The following is an 18,624-nucleotide window of genomic DNA, read 5'->3' as shown; positions in this document are numbered from 1 at the left end:
GCTAAATTGCCAGATGGCCTTCACGATCTTCACTGTATTTTCCATGGCTTTTATTTCAATGATTCTCTACAGGTTAAAACTTTCTCTTAGGCCCCAGAGGAGTCTTTGAATGTCTACCTTACCTTTTATTTACTTTCTTGAGGCCTGAAGCATTTTTGAGACTCCTCAGAGCTATGAAAGCAACTAGCTTTTCTCCCCGGAGGAAATTTGAACAGCTCACAACAGCTGGTAAAACAGCTCAATTCTTCTTTCTTTTCAAAGATGAAACCAAAGATGAAAGAAGGTGATTTTTCTAACCACTGTTTCAGCCGGGATGCTCCCAACACCTTCAAGATCAATCAAATGGAAAATAGTTCTTCAGCTCAATAGAGAATAGAGATCCTGCAATAGAGAAAGAAGAAAGCAAGCAGAAGATGCAGATACGCCCACAGTGGGATAAACTGACTCGTAAGCAAAAAGAAAGTATCTAGAGATTTATGAGACCCAATCCGATCTGGAAAAATAAGCATATAGTTGTCAATTTAACCTTGAAATCTTCTCTGGGTGTGACAGTCGTGTTTAAGAATAAATGTCTTGATATCTTCCAATTTTCAGTGATACTTGATAAGCAAATCTGAACTAAACTAATTTCTTTAACAGAATCCCTAAGTGTAGTATGATTACAGAGTTCAGCAGACATTAGCAGTGAATATTTAATTTATGTGTCAATTTGTTACACAACTACAGATTAGGTTGGTGCCATCATGGTGATATTTTGGTCTCTCTGGTGTATTGGGAGCTATATTCACAAGATCTACTTTCATGAATAAAACATCACGGAACCTACTCCAATGTCAGTTGGGGCAACTAAAGTAAAAAGTGTTCCAGACAGAAGACACCATTGAAGTGGAGATAACATTAAGTGGGACACCATTGAAGTGGAGACACCATTGAAGTGGAGATACCATTAAGTGGGATACCATTGAAGTGGAGATACCCCTGACTGGGCATCACATAGAGCTTCAGGACCTAAGAAAGAAAAATTCTTCATTAAGGTCATTTTCTGTACATCACACTAGCTGCTATTAAGGCCAGAAACAAGGGTCAATTTACCAACACATTCTTTATAGAGATGCAGTTCTTCTTTAATGTATACTTAACTAAGAACCAAAGACATACACAATGCATTTCAAACTGTAAATAAAAAAAAGAATAGGCATTACAGTTGAAGATTTAGGAACCTCCTGGTTGTGCAAGGGGTTAAGTCTCAGCACTGTTAAGCTTTTGAGTTAGATTCCTGGCCAAGGAAGTGGCCCACATGGTGCAGCAGACTTCTATCTCTCCCATTGCTACATGCAGCAGTGTATTTCAGTAGATCTACCTGTTCTGCTCCCCACCCTGTCTCTGGTGAATCCCCTCATCACTCCTGCACCTCTGGCCTAACCCCAGTTCTGTATGCATAAATAAATAAATCCCAAAAAATATGTACATTACAATTTAGATTCCAAATATATGTATATGCCTGTGCACACATATAAGTGGAGAGGAAGATACAATTAAAATATTACTGATGCTTTTAATTTTTTCTGTAATTTAATCCCCTTACATTTACAGTTTATTAAGTATCCTATGTATGATGACTTTAATCTTGGTGCCTAAAAGCCTAACCAAAAAGGTATTAAAAAGAAGTGAGAGCAAGTCCTCCTTGATGGTGAAAAGGGTTAAGACTCAACAACTATCAATCTATTATTGCCACTGCAGCACAAATTCGATCCCCAGCCAGGGAGGTGACTCACATGGCGCAGCAGATCTCTCCTATCTCTCCCACTGCCCCCATTGTTCAGCAGTATATTTCACTCAATCAGCCTGTTCTGCTCCCCACTCTGTGTCTGGTGAATCCTCTCACCCCTGCACCTCTGGACTATAACCCAGGTCTTGTATGCATAAATGAATAAATCTTAAAAAAAAAAAAAGTGAGAATGATACAGATGCTGTAGATCATGGTGAGCACCGGGACATAGAATCATGTTGGAGAAAATGGAAAATAGGTCAGTGCTTTAGACCATGACAGTCTTTACAAAATTAAATATACTCGTACCATGTGATCCAGTAATCATGTTCCTTGATATTTACCCAAAGGAGCTGAAAACATGTCCACACAAAAATCTGCACATATGTGTTTATAGTAACTTTGTTCATAATTGCCAAAACTTGGAAGTAATCAAGGAACCTTCTGTAGATGATGGTTAAATAAACTGTGATGTCGCCAGACGGTAATGTCATGGAATGAGCTATTAAGCTATTCAAAGGCATGAAGAAACTTTGCATATTAGTAAAAAAGAGAGATTTTAAGTTATGTGACATTCTGAAAAAAGTCTCCAGAGACAGTAAAAAGAATGATAGTTAGAGGTGGGATCAAGAATGAATGAGTTGTAGAAGAGAGAGAATATGGAAGGCAGTGAAAATACACAATATAAGCCTACAATGGGATATACCCATCATCCTACAATGGGGTATACGCATCAGTACACCATTGTCCATGCCCACCTGCTTCCTACCTCCAAGAATGAACTTTAATGTAGGTCCATTGATTATAACAAACACACATATGTGTGGGAGGGAGTTGTTGGCCATGGGGAGGGTATTTATGTGTGGAGAAGAAGCTTTTCTTTGTACTTTCTCCTCAGTTTTCTTGGGGAACTAAAACTACTCTCAAATTATATAAATTCTTTAAAGAAAAAAATAGGTGTGAAAATCATTTAAAAATAGGAAAATAAAAATGGGATAAGATTAGTGCCCAAAAAATGTAAATGTTTTATATGTCATACCTAAGGCTAAAAATGATTTTAATTCTGAATTTTGCTCAAATTCTGTGAGTTTGCTTTGAGCTTTCCAGAAAACTTGTCTAAAATTTCAAAGTATTCAGAGAATAGAAAGTAGTATATTCAAGGAAAAACATAGTCAATTTTGGTATTAGGAGCCAAAAGAAATCTATGTGTCTTTAGAAAAGGAGGACACGAAGTGTATAATATTTCCACAGCAGCCTGGCAGCAATACAACCATGGTTTATACCTCTATTTCTTTGGGCTAGAAATGAGCTATATGAAAACCAAAATATATTCTGGGGTGAAGATGGTCATTTATGGTGGGTAATATAAAATGGCCCAGATGGATTCCAAGTTCTATATGGTTCTAACTTATATTGCAAGTTGAGGTAGCTGCATAAAAGACTAGATAAGGGACAGATCTGCCTGGTGTGTGTCCATTCACAGTCCATCTCCTGCTGAACCTTGAAAAGTCTTAAGATCTGATAAATTCTGGATTCTTTTCTCCTATGAGAAACTATTCTAGATGGTGAAAGAAAGATACTTTAACAGAAGCCAATCTACTTATACAAGAAGGGGTTCAAGGAAGAATTTGTAAAAGTTGACCCAAAACCTGGGTCAAAGTTGTCACCCAGAATTAATTCTGGTTCTAAGCGAACAAACCAATGACCAGTAAAGGTCCCCCAACTTTCTACACTAAGGTGTCTAGAGTGGTGACCCCCCTAAAAAATTGTAAATTCAGTGTAGCCAATTATTTATTGTAGATTATTCTCACACACACACACACACACAATTTATTAACAATCAGAACCTGTCACATACCAATGTAAATTTAAGATGTCCCACCTAATTAAAAGATTTTCATGATCAATTCAGAGATAAATGAAAGCATTAATGGGCTGTTTAAAGCAGTCAGTATATAAACTGAATAAATGATGTGGAGCATCTAACCCAAAATGATGAAAATATTTCTAGAATACTTGATTGCCTTTTATTTTTCCTTGGTAGTAATTTAACAGCACAGTTAGTTATAGATTAAGTTCATTCCACTTCATGACAATAAAACCATGCCATCTGCATCTATAATGATGTCCTTTTTCTGCTTGCTATAAGGAAGGAATGCACATGAGCTAAATGAAGGCAATCCAGAGTAATTAAGATAAAGGGAAAAAATATATGTTTTACCCTCCTGGAAAAGTGACCTACACTATGAATGTATTGTTTCTCCTAAGCCTGGACTTCAAAAGAGTTCTGTATAAACATTAATAAATATGGTTCTCTAAGAGCATGATCACTGCCTTGAGGTTTTTACTGTCTTGAAAACAGATTGAAGTCACTTAGAGTAACCATATATTATATTTCATTCGAACGAGGTGATAAGGAATGTAACTGAAGAGTTACCATAGAAATGAAAAGATTATGAGAAAATGGGAAATAGCGTTCAGTCTATCCTTGTAAATTCCTGTTGGTTGAAGCTGCTGAGAAATGAAAGGAAGCATCATAAACTTAGGAGATGCTTCTATTTAAAGATAGCAGCCTATTTGCTGGTAAGTGAGACAACCCTCTTAAGATTGTCAGATAAAGTGTAAGATGCTCAAATATATTTTTATTTCAGGTATTTTTTAAATGTAAGTATATCTAAAATGCTACATGGGGATTACTTATACTAAAAAAAATATTTTGTTCATCTGAAATTAAAATGTAACTCGGCATATTCCATTTTTTTTCCAAATTGGAAAACTTTATCTCTTAGAACACTTAAATTTTCATAAAATGGAATTGCAAAGAGTGTGTGTGGAAGTTAATTGGTCGAAGCAGTAATAAAGTAAAAAGTTTAAATAAAAATCTGCTCAAAAGAAGGTAAATGAAAACAACCCACATGCCTCACAAAGACTGACTAGATAAAGAAGATGTGTCATATACATAATGGAATACTACTCAGTCATAAAAAAGATAGAACTGTACCATTTGTGATAATATGAGAGACCCTGAGAGAATTGTGCTAAATTATATAAATCAGAAGCACAAAGTCAACTACCATATTATTTCACTCATATAAAGAAATGAGACTAATGGAAAAAAAAAGCAAAACTTTAGATTCTGACAACAGAATGATGGTTACTAGAGGCAAAGTAGGGTAAGGCAAACAGGTACAGACCCTATCAGTTGGTGATGGATAACAATCAGACATTTGATGGTGGCCATGGTATGATAAAGGTGGTGACTTTGGTGTAAACTTCTATCCCTTAAATATAAACAGTATTGTAGAATTACCTCAACAAAAATAAACAAATAGAAAGTAGAAGTGATAACATTGGCAAAGCAAATGATACTGAAGTATGAACTAGAATGTCTGATAAGGATCTGCAATGAAGAGAAAGCCAACCTGCCTTGACAACAGTGTGGAAAATTCTGAGCTGGGAAACATGGAGAGAAATTAATACAAAGTCTCCAGTGTGAAAAGCTGGTATCCTGTTTCCCAACACCTATACATCACTGCAGACATCAAAGCCTTTACATCTCCTGAGACATTCATAAAAACCACTATAACAATAAACATCTTCTGTAAAGAAATTGAAAGACCTGTTTGGTACAAATAAGGTAGTGAAGAGAGAGTGCTTCCCCTTACAATGGAACTGGTTTCTCAACATCTCCCTCCAAAGCAAAGCCTTTGAACAGTCATGTTCTCAGAGATCTGTTTCAACTTTTCTCCCTGGCGTATACTAAGCACTCACCCCAATCATATTACGATTATCACTGTAAAGGTCTTGCTACTAGAACAGTAAGTCAGCAGGCTCAGAAACAGACTGCAGGAACATCCTGGGCTGGTAGCTGTACAGAGAAGAGGAGATTGTTCAAGCTCAGTTTTTGTTTCTCCTGAAAAACAAGCAGAAATTCAAAATAGATTTTATCCTGATGGATGTCTCTGTGTTTCACTGGAAATTTTTCAGTGCTTTAGTTCTTGAGAAATTAAAATTGGGAGAAGATATTGTTAGGGGTGGGGCAGGAATCCTAACATTATTACCTCAGTTTTTATTGTTGAGCCACCATATACCAGATTATTGTCTCATAAAAGAACAAGAGCCCCTTGACTACTCTGGGGAAATTCAACAGGGAGGTCTTGTAACATTAAAAGCCTTTATCAAAAATATTCTCACTGGTTAACCAAATGTTTCTATTGTGTCCATAATTAATCAACACTAAAGAAAGGTCCAGAGGGGTATAGACCCTTGGCAATCTATTAACAAATATGTGTGTAATTAAATTCAGTCCTTTCCAGGTGTTTTATTTTTTCTTTTTGCATGAATATTTGTAAATAAGACTTCACTGTTGATAAAATTATTTAAAGAAAGCATGGAAAGGGGTGAAGACAAAGCATAGCTTTTTGAATTAGGTGAGATTTTTAGCTCATTGTTAAATAACTCTGTCCTCTGCAGCTCCATAAAGACTCACTGAAAGAAGCAAGCTTTTTCCTGAGAGAACAATGGGTGAGAAATGAATGTGCAAGAGATGGGTAGAACAGCTGCATCCTTTAGAAGCCAGCCCTGCAAAGTGACACTGGATATTTCAGAAAGCTGTGGCCCACCGACAGCCCCAGCCTGCGGACCTACTGTGGGGGACACCCCAAAACAGCAAATGAAGCGAGAGTATGCACCTGAGACCTCTGAGAATTTTACACTTAGCAAAAACATGGTGATTTCATTCTGAAGCAGGAAGAAATTGCTGAGTGGCAGACACTGGACATTCTAGGTAGGAAGGGTTTAAAATCATCCATGACTTGTTTGCAAAGCTCCCTCCCTTCATTAATAGAAGCAATTTCTTGACTCCTATTACTAAGGTCATGAAGCTTTTCCTACCAACATAGACCCCTGATGAAAGATCTATAGTAATATTGCGAGTGATCAGGAATGTTAGTAAAAAAGAGGCTGTGGAAACAAATAAGGAGCGAATTTCCTTGGAAATTTGAAGAGCCAGTGGTTTTGTTTGTTAGTTTTGTTTTTAATCTCATTTAAGCTAAAGGTTTTGCAGAAGCAAAGGTAGATTCTGACAATTGTGAAATACAAGACTCCACACCTGTCGTATTTAGTATCTTACATGTTGGAGGGTAGTGGGCCACTCACTAGATTGGGGGAAGATCGGAGCAGCAAGAATCAAGGGCAGGAAATCTATTCCCACTGCCTCATGCTGACCTCATGACTTGGAATGCAGTGGAAGGATGTGTGAGGTCAAGCTAGACTTTGGTAGCACAATGTGTGCTCTCTCTCTGCCCATGCATGCCAAAACCCATTCTAACCCTATAGACTGAGAGGTGAAAGAGTTCCCAGTTACCCGGATGAAGTCCTCTTAGATCTGTCTGTCGTCTTTGATTCTGCGATTCTGTAGCAGGCCAGCAGAACCACTTACACCCAGATTTATCAGACCATAAATGTGTGTCTGAGCCCAGTTCAGGCCAGAAGACCTGTTGATTCATGAGCAGTAGTAAATGCTTAGGATTAAACTCACTGAAATTTAGTTGGCTTGTTACATAGCAATAGCCATTTGACAAGGGAGAGCTGTAGCAAATTAGGACACAAAATGATCAGACTGAGATTTCCTTCATTTTTATTACATTTATGTGGCCAAACTTACTGAAAGTTATCCAAAGCATGGAAAATAAATAAAAATATGTAAAGTCATCCCAGGAATCAGACTGAGAAGAGAAAGCAACTCTGCTACAAAGTTAAATCCTTTTCCAAGATCTGATGAGATCTATGTATTAAGGTAATATGACTTTAAGACAAAGTTACATCTTATAGGATTGCCTGCCAATGCACTAGTGGTTGTATCAATATATTGGAGGATAAAAGATTAAGTTAAAGTGCAAGGATAGGGCCCTCCCTGGTGGTACAGCAGGTTAAAGCACAGCACTAAGAAGCTAAATTCACTTTAGCATGAATTCGATTCCCGCCCCAGAGGTGACCCACAAGGTGAAGCAGACCTCTCCTGACCCGCCTGCTGTTCCCTTCAGCAGTATGCTTTGTCAATCAGCCTGTTCTGCTCCCCACTCTTTCTCTGGTGAATCCTCTTACTGCCCCTGCGCCTCTGGCCTATACCCCAATTCTGTATGTATTAATAAATAAGTCTTTAAAAAAATGCAAGGATAAACTAATTCAAGGATCATACCCTTTTTGTAAGAATCATTCAATGTAAGGGGAGAAAGAAAAGGAATTGGCTTATCTTTTGATACTGAAAATAAAATATCCTATCAATCTCTTTCATTGTATCAATATTGTCTCTATCCTAAAATGCAGATAAGGAAAATAAACTTCTGTCATCTGTAATTCAATTTCCTTCTCTAGGATGTTACTCTCAGTTACTTTTTCTCTGCATCAGACTCAAAATGCCCAATTTCTTCCTATCAGAAGCTCATGGGAAAACAAAAATATTAAGGGACTTCATTGAGATCTCATCAACATCTACAGAGAGTTACCTCCTTTCCTGGAATGTACCTCTTAAGGAAAAGTAATAGTACACATGCAATGAAATAGCTAGGAGGTGACAGACATGAGTTTTTCTTGACAAATGAAAGCATGTTGGTTATAATTCACTTTGACTGTGGATATGTGTGGTCTCTGCAGGACAAGCTCTGAAGGTTTCCTTCAGGTGAACAGGACACAGGTCCAGTTGTCCTGTCCTCCGGTTGGTGAAGCAACAAACCCTTGAATCCTCTTTTGGAGGATTTTATGTCTGATGGTATTTCCTAAATCCACCTCTCCTCCTCACTTTGAGAACCACAGGAATTATTGCTCCAAAATAAATTGAAAGGTTAGGAGAACAATTCTAGAATCCCTGCCATTCTTCACTGGTTGAAATCTTTTAGAAGATAAAGTAAAGCTTCCATTTCCTTTGTAGACAAGAGCCTGTTACTTCTTGGAAATGGCCAAATTGTTCTTGTCCTCATCATTCTTCCCTTGATCAAGAAGGAAGACTGGATGACATGGGTTTACAACACAACTAATAATTCAGGAGAACAAGTTCACATCCCAGATGCATGTCACTATATCACTCCCACCACCAGAGCCCTAACAATCTTCCTTCCTAAACCACCGGGGCCCCCCCTCCCTTTTATTCCAACCCCACTCTCCCTAACCTCCTAGAATGCTCAATTCTCCCATATTTGTCAAGCTAGTTTTGTCTGTTCTTTTGTTTTGTATCTTTATATGCCACAAATGAGTGAAATCATCTGGTGTTTGTGCTTGTCTTTCTCTTTCTAACTTATTTCATTTAGCATGATGCCCTCTAGTTCCAAACACAAATGTTCTCTCTCTTTTCTTAAAGTGATGCTGGATATTAAGTATACAACTTAAGACTTGATTACACTTGATACTGAAGTAGCTATTTATACAGAAATTCATCTTTCTGACTAGAGGCAATAAAGTTTCCGTTTTTTTCCATTAAAATGTCTCAACAGCCTATGTTACCTTTCATTATATCTCTCACTCTATCTGGCTCATTCCCTTTACTTATTCATTCCTTCTTTTGACTTGCATCGATTCATGGCTTAAAACAATTGATTTTTCTTGACTAGCAACCCCAGGAAAATAACTATCTGTGGTTTATAATAAGATTTATGCAAGAGTACATAAATCTGAACATTTCTTTTGATTTCCCATAGATAAATTGGTATATAATAGCTTCTAGAATTTCAGTCAAATGTCAAATTTATAGATAACCTATGGTCAATTTATTGCACTCTTTTCAGAATAAAGTTAGCATATCAGTAACCATATAAAAAATGGATATCTTACAGAAGCATTTATTTAGAAGCCATTACCTCTTCTTGAAGGAAAATGCACTATAGAACTTAAGTATCAAGTTAAGTAAGACTCCCTAACCTTAGATTTTTTGATTGTGAAGATACAGCAGCTGGTTTTGTGAGTGATTTTCTACTCTAGTCATTGTGTCAGAAGTGGAGAATAAGATGATGAGAAAGGAAGTTAGAAAAATGTAATGCTTAAATAGTTTTGCTCATCTTTAAATTCCAGTGGGAATTTAAATTCCAATTCTAGGGGATTGAAGCACACAATCTAAATTCCCTTTATATGGAAAAGTACTCCAGCTTTCTTGTTTTCAATATCCACATCCTGATATCATTTGAAAAGATCATTAATACACCCACTGACATAAAAGGTCTAAAAATGAACAGGCTTTGAGAGATGAAGCCAAGGAAGAGTGTTGGCTCGGAGAGACACCATTGTCTTTGACAGGGGGAGATGGTGACATCTGCCACCAAGGATGAGACTGCCTCACAGCTTCAAGTTTCAAGAGGTGACAGCACACCTGAGTCACAACCTGTGACTGAAGAGTATACTCTGCTGCAAGGTAAATTCATGAGAAACCTTTGTCCCACTCCTTCACTAAGCAAATCTTTTCCCTTCCAGGAAGTGCTAGGTTATTCCTACCTGGCATCAGTATTCTTTATTCTGCTTATTTGCTGATTAATACTTTCAGGGTAAGTGAAACTTATTAACTTCTACCAGCCAGGAGCAAATATTTTTGACTTCTCAGGATAAGTGACCAGAGAGATTAACGACTGTTGGCGATATCACACAGAGACCATACACATTCTACCATAATATTTACTTGTTTAACCTTAGTAGCTTATTTAATCATAAACATTTTGTCAAGGACAGAGACCAATGTCAACAAGGACAAATTTTCTATGAGGACTATTGTAAGCAGGATAAGGACAACATAGATAGTGTAATTTTCAGATAAGATACACGTGCTTCCTCAACAAGCTGTGATGGTCTCTTGCTTATCTTTACTAGAGACATAGAGAGGAGAGGAGTTATGAAAGCTGCTCTCCCTCCCCTAAAAGGGATATTTAATGAAGTCACCCTCTTCATCTTATGGAATTAGTTAGGTTTTCTATGACCCATGGAGCTGTGGTTTATATGGCAGAGGGTTAAGTGCCCAAAGAGTTGGGTATGTGATGAAGACATGAAGCCACTAATCTCATTAACCTGGAATCTGTCCACTTTCAATAGATCTTTCAATATCCAGTAAAAGCTTTTCCTTCTCATATATTTTCAGTTGAGTATTTTACTGCATGCATCTTAACATCTTCAAATTAGCTTTTCTTCTAACTCATTGTTTGTTTGACTCCTCACACTTTATGAACATTTTTCTATGGGGACATACTAGAGAAATGAAGATCCATTAACATCAAATTCACACTTTAACTATTTATTCAAAGATTTGATAAGCTAAAAGGGTAACATTATTGACCAAAAAGAATTTCAGGGATTAGGCTCTCCCTGGTGGTGCAGCGGGTTAAAGCACTAAGAAGCTAAAGCCACTTGGACATGAGTTCCATCCCTGTCCCAGAGGTGACCACATGGTGCAGCAGACCTTTCCTGTCTCACCTGCTGTGAGTGTACTTCATTGATCGTCCTGTTCTGCTCCCTGTTCTGTCTCTGGTGAATCCTCTCATCGCCCCTGCACCTCTGGCCTGTACTCTAGTTTGTATGCATAAGTAAATATGCCATCTTTAAAAAAAATTGCAGGGATTAGAGATAAACAGCAAATAGGCATACTCTATCTTTTTATTTCATTTTTTAAGAAATTAACAAAAGTATCTCCAACAGGTAAAGCCTCAGGTAATAAAAATGTAGTATTTGGGATTACCCTTACAAGTTCATTAAATCAGATGCATTAATATGAATCTAAAATCATGGGAAAATATATAGTTTTTATAATCTGTAAAGAAAAATAAGACTGAAAGTTTTGAGGTGCCTAATTAATCTCACATTTTATTTTGAAGATTGAATATTATGTTCATTAATAGTGAAGTAAATGCATATATGTGTGAGACAGGGTTTTCTCATTCTTTCAGGATTTCAGTGAAAAAGCAAACACAGTTCAGTTGGTATAAGGTTGATCAAATAGCTGAGAGACATTTAATATCCCTTTATAATTGATTCAGTGTCAAGTAGCCATATCATCAATGAGCTGGGAGTTTATCTGTTTGCCTTATTTCCACAGACAGAGCTTCTCATGCTGCTTGGCTCGGTCTCCCTTGGTTTTCCAGTTTCAGAATGTGTACTGACTCATGTGGCTGTATTTATATCCAAGACAGGAAATAATGAATGAAAGGACCTATAATTTGCTAGCTGTTAATTTTCCATTTGCTGCACTTTTTTCATTTGTATCTATTTGAAAAAAGCCTGCTTGTCATTTTCCAAAGGAGAAAAGTAAAACCCAATCTACTAGATAACTCTATAATGAACTTGTGGATGAATGTTAAAATAAAGCAAAATAATAACTACCCAAAAGCCATTAAACTCTCTGAGGCTGCATTATGTCCTGTGTAATCCCTTTCATTTCCAGAAATATAATGACAGTTTTGCCTTTTTATTTTGATAGAAAAATAATCAAATTGCTTTTTTCTCTAAGCTGTCGGGCGAAGTGACATGTGGTAAGACCTTGAAACTATTATATAAATTTTAAACTTACCAATTCATTCATTTAGAGGAAAAAAAAAAGAGAGAGGGAGAAACATGTCAGAGTCATTGGGACAGTGGCTTTTAATTGGAAATTTGCACTTATAGTATAAAATCTTAGAGTCTCAAGGTTGTTACTTCCTGATGGAGACAAAGTCATTGAGAAAAAAAAAAATCTAACTGGCTTTCTGTCAGTTTTCTGGTCATTTATTGAATTAGCACTGCCCAGTGAATGGAATTGTTGTAACTGTTAACATTATACTTTCACACAAGCACCACCCAAATGAGTTGACCAGATAGCTTTTACTCCAGCTTTCCTTTCCAAAATGCACAATTTTGTTCTTGCCTCCTGGTTGATAAAGGCACGCTACATTCAACTCCAACTAGGATTTTGGCAAAACTTACTTGAATAATTACCTGAGTAGCCATTAAATTTTATGTAACTTGGCAGTTTTGCAACTCTCAAATGAATTGCTTATTTAAAGATAGAAAAGCAAAAGAGCTGACTTTTTAGAGTAGATGTAAAATTAAGGTTTTTAAAAGTAGTCCATCTTTTGCTTATGCTTTTAAATTAAAATCTCTGCTATCAAGAGATCCCTTGTAATTAATGTGAAACATCATAATTGACAGCTCTTACCCTTTACTTTTACCAAAAATGATGGTGTAAATTATTGTAGTATATAAATTGGAATGAAATACAGTATGTTTATTATTAGAGTGACATCTGGTGTAATCGGGACTTGCTTAAATTCAGGTTGTATGATGCATTTATCTACCTGTCCAGTTTAGTTGGATTTTGAAACATGAATTTCTTTTTGCCACTGCCCTTCCAGATTCATCCTCTTTTGAGCCACTTACCATTCCCATCATTTTCAACTTCTGAGATTAACTGTAAACACCAACTCTGTCTAAAAATTATCCTTCTTGCAATCAAAAATGTCATCTTCCATTTTTAAGCTATGAGTCTTCTATTCTGAACTAGAGTTATAGTACTTTTGTTCATTGCCATTTAGTGAATGTATATTTGCATTTTTGTGCCTTTTCAACTAGATTAGAAAGTTTTTCATTTCAGAGAGAAATGTATATTAAATTCAAATTATTAAATTGGTATTTATGGCTTTGCATGATCTGCATGATCTGGTCCCTATTCACCTTCCATGAGTTCATTTATATGCACACATCATATATCTGATAAGGGGCTACTGTCCAAGATCTACAATGATCTCATGGAAGTCAACAAAGAGAAAACAAAAAAATCTAAAAAGAAAAAAATAGAAGAACTAAATAAGCATTTCCCCAAAGAAAATATACAAGTTACTAATAGGAACAACAACAAAAATAAGCATTATTAGTGTCAGAGAAATACAAATCAAACATACATGTGAAAAAAAGCCAGAAGCAACAAGAGTTAGAGAGCAAGTGAAGAAAAGAAATCCCAGTGTACTGTTAGCGGGACTGTGGCTAGGTCCTATCCCTATGGGAAATTGTATCCAAGTTCCTCAAAATATTAAAAGTAGAACTGTCAAACAATCTAGCAATTCCACTCCTAAAGTATTCACCCAAAGGATGCAAACTCTAATTTGAATCAATCCATGCACGCCTGTGCTCATTACAGCACTATTTGCTATTTATTTACCAGCGAAGTTATAGAAACAACCTCGGTGCCCAAAGACATGAGTGGATTAAGAAGTGGTGGTATATGGAAATGATGGGATATTTATTGAGCAACGGAAAGAATTGGATGCTTTTTCTGCTGATCTTGGGACACCATTGGGGTTCACTTAAATAGAACCTAATACAATAACTTAGTATTTATTCATCAGTTTGTTGGATTATGTCTTTTCAAAAACGTCTACAGTAAAAAATGTGCTTACAAAACTCAGGATTATCTTCTAAACCCAAAGATGAATCATAGTTGGTTCATAAAAAAAGGGCATGTGACCAAATTCTGGCCATAAGTAAAAGGTGTTCACTAGAGCTTCTTAGTTGACTGAAAATAGGCTTGCTTCCTACTTATGATGTTGCCTATCAAATGTCTTCTTCATTGGCCCTCCCAAAGATAACAACTGTTAACCCCACATGAAATACCAAGAGCAGCTACTCATGCTTGGAGTCACTGGGAAGTAGATCAGGAGGAATCTGGGAGGAAATGGACATGGAGAAGGAAATGACGTGTGAAATTTCAGGTTAATCCTGTCAGCCTGCAGGTGAGCCAGTCACTACTGCCCTGTATGGCTAAAGCCTTGACAGAAAATTCAGCTTCCTGAACTGGAGAACCAGAGGATAAACATAAGGGCGACCATAGGTGCTAGCAAGTGAGGAAGAATTCTATAAAAGAATGGGAGGCGTAGGGAGGAAATGACTCAAATTCTGAGTATGAACTTTGCTCAGATCTCTGGTGCATCCCTAAAACATACATGCACAGCCCTTATTCAAAGAAATGAAGCTAAGAATGAAATAACTGAATGGAAATTTGAACAGTTGCTGAAAAGACAGCACGTGAATATGGAGTTCAACCAACTAAACTGACTGCCAAAAGAGCAGCTGTAACAACAACAATAAAACTGTTTTCTGGGTAATTTAATCAGATCCAGAGCCTCAACAATGTAAGTCACAAATGCATAGTATGATCCAAAAGTATACAATGAGCAGAGAGCCAGTAAAATGTGCCTTCTCAAAAGAAAACATAAATACAGCATGATCCAAGACTGCAGATGTTGATTTAATACAAAAAAAGTTAAAGTAGTTATAAACAGAGCAATGAAGTAAAGGAAATGTATGTTTGCAATAAATAAAATAACAATAGTTAAACAAAGGAAACAAATTTTAAAAAACAAAGAAAAGCTTTAGAAATATCTTTCTAAAATTTTTTTTAGAAATAGTATCTTAAGAAAATACTGTTTTTTCTTTCACTAAAATACAAAATAAATGAATGAAGAGTACATCTTAAAAAGATAGAAAACAAGACTACATTTCAGTAAACAGTAAAACAAAAACTAGAAGGAAACACTAAGCTAATATACATCAAAATATGTGTGTATTAAAATTTTTATCTGATTGTTCTTCTTTTTAAAAACTGTATACAAAGTGTTAGCAAGGATGTGGAGAAAAAGGCGCCCTTTACATACTGATGGAAATGATGTAGCCCTTATGGAAAACAGTATGGCAGTTTCTCAAAAGATTAAAAATTATCTGCCAGGCCCTCCCGGGTGGCACAGAGAGTTAAAGCACAGCACTAAGAAGCCAAAGCTGCTTCAGCATGAGTTCGATCCCTGCCCTCCCTGGAAGTGACCCACATGGCGTGGCAGACCTCTCCTGACCCACCTGCTCCTCCCCTCAGCAGTGTGCTTTGTTGATCTGCCTGTTCTGCTCAATGCTCTGTTTCTGGTGAATCCTTTCACCACCCCTGCACCTCTGGCCTGTACCCCAGTTCTGTATGCACAAATAAATAAATTTTTAAAAAATGACCTGCCATATGACCCATTAATTCCACTCCTAGGTGTCTACCCAACTAAAGCAAAAACACAAAATTAAAGGGAAACTTCCATGCCCATATTCATTGCAGTACCGTATACAATAGCCAACCTATCAAAACAACCAAAATAACAAAGCACAAAGGAATGGATCAGAAAGATGTGGTGTATGTATCCAGTGGAGTACTACTCAGCTGTCAAAAAGATCGGCTCTTGCTGTTTGCAGCAACATAGATGGAGTTGTAGGGGACTTTGCTAAGCAAAATAAGCCAGAAAGGAAAAACCAAATACAGAGTGGTGTCGCTTTTATGTAAAATGTAGAAGAATCAAAGAAAGGGTCAGGTAAAAATCAAAGAAAGAACTAACATTAGAAAGCTGACTATAGACCTGAGGCTACCGGAGGGGGAGGAGAAGTGATGATAGCAAGGCAAAAAGAGAACACAATGAGCTACAGCGCTGGTCTATCAGTGCATTGACTGATGGTGTGTGCAGTGTGGTAAAACGCCTCAGGGTGAAATCCTATACTTCTAATACAAAATGAAAGCCCAAGTACAAATAGCAAGAATAATAAATATCTTGTGTGAAAGAAAAAACATAAAAACTGTGTGTTTGCATCTCAGTGAGTCATAGTTATAGATGTTTTATTAATTTTATAATGCGTCAAATAAAAATAGCTACTCTATATAATGAAGATATTCCCATTCAACTTTGTACTTGTGGGTACATAAAAAGAGCTCAGTAAATGCTTGTTTGATTAATAAGTGAAATAAAATGAAAGGATAACTATGTAATGATGACTGTTCTTCATTTATTATCTAATTTAATCACCACAATAATACTTCATTTAGTCAGTGAGTTTCTATAGACTATCTATTATGTGCCAGACACTTTGCAGTAAGTATCATTACCGTTGCCTTGTTGTTTAGTTATTATTGTTGTTATCATTACAGGCTTTAGTATCACTTGCAAAAAAAAAAAAAAGTAGGAATTATAGAAATCTCCAGGCATCTAAACTGCAAAGCTGGAGTTTTATTCTACAAACTGAGAATTTCAAACTGCCTCTTTAGTGTATTGACTGTCTTGCCACTTTCTTCCCCACAAACTGGTATTTGCTGATCTTTTTAAGTGAGTGTACTTTCCTTGCATGCTTGGTCATCTTTTTTTCTTTTTTAAGATTTACTTATTTATGCATCCAAGAGCTGGGGTGCAGGCCAGAGGTGCCGGGGGTTAGAGGATTCACCGGAGACAGAGTAGAGAGCAGAACAGGCAGATGCACTGTAACACACTGCTGAGGGGAGCAGCAGGTAGCGCAGGAGAGGTCTGCTGTGCCATGAGGGCCAGCTTGCTAGCCTGGGATTGAACTCATGCTGCAGTGGCTGCAGATAGCTTCAAGTGCTGAAACTTAAACCCTTGTACCAACAGGAAGGTCCCCACACTTCATCATCTTGCTTAGTTAATTTCTATTTATTTTTCAGATTTCTGCTCAGGAGGCATTTCTGCAAAAACCTTCTCTACTCTTCAAGTTAATTTATGTTCCCACTACAGCCTGAGACTCTTTCAAAACACTTACATAAATGCATTGACTAATTCATTAAATGTTTTTCCATTATTTTTCTTATTTTCTAACTGACCTCTTATAATGTATGACTTATGAGGACAAAGCCAATGTCATCTGAACTACTGTTAATCCTAGCATAGTGCCTAAAAAATATTAGATGCTCAGTAAATAGATATTCATTGAATGAGTAAATGTGGCAGATAAGTCATAAACTTTGAAGTCAGATATGAGTTCAAAATGATCTTGAGAAAATCACGCAACTTATCAGGCCCTAATTTTCTTCACCTGTAAAATGGAAATGATGAAATAATGATTATGAGAAAGATTTTAGTCAACTTCCTGTGACACAGGTGGCACTCATTGAATACATTATTTTCTATTTAAAAATATTTAGCTTATTGGTTATTACAACCAGGATGCAGAAAATGTCACATTTACTTGATTAAATCTATGAAAATTATAGACACAAAATTTAGAAAAAGATTAATAACCCTTGAGAGACAAAGAAAAACAAACCCTAACTTGTGACATGACTTAAAAATCTAGACTATTCTTATTTCAGAGATAAGATGTTTTACTTACGCTTATACTGAAGGTTGAAATTAAAATAGTCACTGATTTTAAAAACAAAGGCTAAAATTTTAAAGCATGAAATAATCCTCAAGCTCAGTGAAGTTGTAACAGAAACCAAAATAAAAGTTGTTTACTAATATTAATAAGGTTCTAGAAATGAGCAAATGACTCTAAAAATGAACAAAGACAACCAGGATTTGTACATGTCAGTGGGGTGGGGAGAGTTTTGCTCAGCAACTGTCTGAGGGTAGTCCTTCTCAAACTTAACAGGCATAAAAATCATCTGGTCTTCTTTCAAAAATACAGTTCCTGATCTAGTAGTATTAATTTGGCTTGAGCTTCTACATTCAACAAGCTCCCAGGTGATGTCATCAGTACGGGTTTAAAGGCTACGATTTGAATACTGAGTTATTGAAAAATGAGCAGCCTGAGGAAAATCGGGGGAAATAAAATTATTTCTATTTTCTACAGATTGTAAAAGAAATAAGATGAGTGTTACGTCCCAAAATTCATCTTGACCACTATATTTTGAAATGATCAGGATAACAATAGTCTATTAAGCTTTTTAAATATATATATATATATATATATATATATATATATATTTGTTCTTGAGGCTGATTGTAAGATTTATTCACATTTAAATGTACACTGTATTCAATTCATTTCAACAAATACTAATTCATGGATTCTATTCAAGAAGGATCAGGCTGAACATTTGGGAGTTTACT

At 36.4% G+C, this 18,624-nt stretch overlaps 1 long non-coding RNA gene across 1 annotated transcript in view; it reads left to right on the top strand.

The window, feature by feature from the left end:
• LOC105854070 overlaps positions 1 to 18,386 on the top strand; it is a 28,668-nt gene extending 10,282 nt beyond the window's left edge. The window contains exons 2-4 of the long non-coding RNA XR_001145798.1: positions 6,242 to 6,554; positions 10,052 to 10,166; positions 17,238 to 18,386. This is a non-coding gene — a long non-coding RNA (uncharacterized LOC105854070). The remainder of the gene's footprint in view (positions 1 to 6,241; positions 6,555 to 10,051; positions 10,167 to 17,237) is intronic.
• The last annotated feature ends 238 nt before the right edge of the window (positions 18,387 to 18,624 follow it).

The sequence above is a fragment of the Condylura cristata genome, unplaced genomic scaffold, assembly GCF_000260355.1.
Source record: "Condylura cristata isolate star-nosed mole 26May11 unplaced genomic scaffold, ConCri1.0 scaffold00003, whole genome shotgun sequence".
In the NCBI taxonomy this organism is placed as follows: domain Eukaryota; kingdom Metazoa; phylum Chordata; class Mammalia; order Eulipotyphla; family Talpidae; genus Condylura; species Condylura cristata.
The sequence above is the reverse complement of the archived record's forward strand: the minus strand, read 5'-3'. Positions and strand labels throughout refer to the sequence as shown.